Raw genomic sequence first — 3,800 nt, forward strand, 5'->3', positions numbered from 1 at the left:
GGCGGCCGGTGGACCGGATCTGGCGAGGTGGGATAGCGATCGAGATGGAGGAGGATCGAGATCGAGTGTCCATGAAATTAAAAAATATTCATGATAGTTCAAAAAGTGCCCATGAAATATAATCGAGAAATGAAGTCTACGATTTAAATACAATCGATCTTAGCTAGCTATCTGTTCACAATCTTCTTGCCCTTCTTTTTCGCAAATGGAGTTCTTCTATGGAACAGACGTCCTTTAGGTAGGGTGGTCCTGCTTCTTCTTGTGGTGTATGCTGCTACTTCATCATCGTCGTCATGTTCGATCCTCGGGTCGCCGTACTTGTCGAAGTCTTGCTCATTGGCTACTCCATCCATTCCGATGATCTTCCTTTTGCCTCTCCTCACGACAACACGACTGGGCTTTGGCGGGTCGGTAATGAAGAAGCATTGGTCCACTTGGGAAGCCAGTACCCATGGCTCATTTTTCGCGGTGACGTTTGCGCCCGCGGTCTTGGATTTGGCTTCGGGTATAACCATGGTGGTGAAATACCGGTCTTCTTTTATGATGTTCTTGGCCCATCTGACACGGAACATCAGGACCTTCTCTCCAGCGTAGGTCAGCTCCCAGATCTCCTCGATCCTTCTGTAGTATCTGTCCTTGTCGTTATCGGTGTAGGATTCCATCGTTACTCCGGAGTTCTGATAACCATCGCTCTTCATGTCCTTGGCCTCGGTGTAGAATGTGTAGCCGTTGATATCGTACGCCTCATAGGTCATCAGGTTGTGCTCGGCGCCCTGTGACAAGGCGAATATGAGTTGTTCTTCCGCGGAAGAATCCTCATGTAAAGGGTACGACAGAAGCTTCTGCTTGAACCAACGCGTGAAACATGAGTTGTGCTCTTTGAGTATATCTCCGTCCGTCCTCTGTTGGCCTCGGTCATTGTACGTCTTCTTAATAAAGGTTTTGTGCTCTACCACCCAAGGATCGACCACGTCTATGTGTTGTAGCGCGACTAGGTTTGCTCTTTCAAAGTCGGCGAGTCGACCCTCGAAGTCGACATGCATTTCGCGGCGACCCTCACGGTGACCCCATCTAGCGAGCCTGCCGAGGTGCCTGTTGACGGGCAGACCAACGGGGTTCTCGATGCCTAGATAATTCGTGCAGTAGAGATGCACTCTTCGGTCAAAAAGCCCCTGGCTATGCTTCCCTCTGGACGTGACATGTTGTGAACGTATCCTTTGATGACACCATTCATCCTTTAGAACGGCATCATGCTGTGCAGGAACGTCGGCCCGAGTTGGATGATATCCTCCACTATATGGACCAGCAGATGCACCATAACGTCGAAGAATGCGGGCGGGAAGTACATCTCAAGCTCGCATAGTATCACCACGATCTCTTCCTGTAGCCTTCTCAGTTGCCTCACGACAATCGACTTCCGAGAGATGACGTCGAAGAAGTTGCATAGGCCAAATAGCGTTTCACGGACGTGCGCGTCCATGATCCCACGGATTGCAACTGGAAGTATCTGCATCATCAGCATGTGAGAGTCGTGAGACTTCATCCCGCTGAACTTCTGCTTCGCTGGGTCTAGGTATCTGCTTATCTTCCCCGCGTAACCGTAAGGAAGTTTTACTCCTAGGAGGCAGGTGAAAAACTGCTCGATCTCCTCCTGACTTAGAGTGAAGCACGCGGGAGGGTAGTCATTTCCGGTCTTCTTGGCCTTTTTGCCTTTGTGACGACTTTTTGTGTCCTTCTTCGCCTCATCATCATCATCATCATCATATATAGCGTGAAGCTCCTGCCTGATGCCCATTGATTTCAAGTCTGCCCTTGCTTTCGGCCCATCTTCGGACCTCAAAAACCTATTCACGATGCCTTCGGTCATCGTGCAGACCATGGTCGCCTGCGGGGTAGAGCAAAACGATATTTTAGAACCAAGAAAAAATTTGGCATGACTTTCCCTAAAAATAGGACCAAAAAGAATGCTTAATGCCAAAATTCTCGCCGAAACGGAAATGAATCAACATTCCGGCAAAATATTGGCAACTATCGCATTTCAAATACCGGTACACCTCCAAACACAAACACATATGCAAAACCACAAACATATGCAACACCACGAACATACATAGATCTAGCTAGGCCATAAAAAGTGCATGTGCACATTGTTGTAGGGAGAACAACATAAATATAGCTTCCGCCCTTACTTACCTAGCAAAACAAGGTAACTTAACCACTTAATTTGAATGAATTTATGGTGGAAATGAGGTGAAAAAGAGGAGGCACCCGAGACAAGGAGGAGGCGGTGGAGAGAATGAAGTGGGGAGAAAGTGAGTGTGGGAGGAGAGGTTGTCCAAAATATCTTGTTGCTCCCCACTTACTAATGACGCACCAACCACAAATGCGCCATTAGTAATCCAGGTTACTAATGGCACACCCCCTGGTGGTGCGCCATTAGTAGTTTTGCAAAAAAAAACATACTAATGGCGCACTACACCACGGTGCGCCATTACTAGTTTAAACTAGTAATGGCGCACCGCGTGCGAGTGCGCCATTAGTAGTTTTGCAAAAAAAGGAATAAAAAAATAATAAAAAAAACAACATTAGTGGCGCACTCTCTGGAAGGTGCGCCATTACTAGTTACAACTAGTAATGGCGCACTGCCTGTGGATGCGTCATTAGTATGTTTGGACAGGCGCACTAGTTTAAAAAAATTGATACTAATGGCGCACCGTCAGTCAGGTGCGCCATTAGTAGTTTCAACTCTAATGGCGCATCAGAAGGTGGTGCGCCATTAGTATATACTAATGGCGCACCACTTGTCTGGTGCGCCATTAGTGTCAATCCCATCTATAGCCCTTTTTCTAGTAGTGAAGCAACCAAGGCATTATCAGTAATTAGACGCCCCGGGACAAAAGCACTCTGATTTGGTGAAATCACTTCTGGGAGAATTAGCTTCAACCTTCCTGCCAACACTTTGGAAATGACTTTGTAAATAACATTACACAAGCTTATTGTTCGAAACTTTGTTACCTCCTCGGGGTTCTCCACTTTGGGGGATGAGAACAATGGTGGTGTCATTCCACTCCTCTGGTATAACACTAGTATTAAGAGCATGAAGCACCTCATCTGTGAGCTCGTCAACTAATAAAGACAAATATCTCTTGAAGAAGATAGCATGTAAACCATCCGGCCCCGGCGCCTAGAGGTCTCCAATGCTGAACAGTGATGTCTTAACTTCTTCCCGGGTATAGGGTTTTGTAAGACTTTCATTAATCTCATGAGACACGCAAGGGTTAACTTGTTTATTACATCATCATTTTCATTCATCAATTCACTAGAAAAGAGATGCTGGAATATGTGACTTTAAAGCAGCAGGGCCCTCAATCCAGTCTCCAGTCCCATCCTTGAGCTTTTTAATACAATTGATCTTCCTCCGCATAGAAGCGAAATTTTGAAAGAAACTAGTATTTCGGTCTCCTTGTTTCAGCCAAGTCGCATGACTTCTCTGAAGGTATTTGATATCCTCCTTTTCATGGACATTTTCAATCTTCAACTGCAATTCCTGAATCTTTGCAGTCGCCTCATCAGTGAGTGGCCCTGACATGATCTGGTTAAGCTCATCTTGCAGCGTCCAGCTGGTGCCGCGGTTCCTTCAGAACCTGCCTGTCCCATGCATGCAGGGCCGAGTGCACCTCCCGCACCTTTTGGGCCAGCCCCCCTGGGCCGGAGTTAGCAGCTGCCCACGCTTGGCCCACCACATCATCAACAGTTTCCTCGACTAGCCACCGAGCTTTAAAAAATTGTTTCCGGACTAT

This window comes from Triticum dicoccoides, chromosome 3B, assembly GCF_002162155.2.
Source record: "Triticum dicoccoides isolate Atlit2015 ecotype Zavitan chromosome 3B, WEW_v2.0, whole genome shotgun sequence".
In the NCBI taxonomy this organism is placed as follows: domain Eukaryota; kingdom Viridiplantae; phylum Streptophyta; class Magnoliopsida; order Poales; family Poaceae; genus Triticum; species Triticum dicoccoides.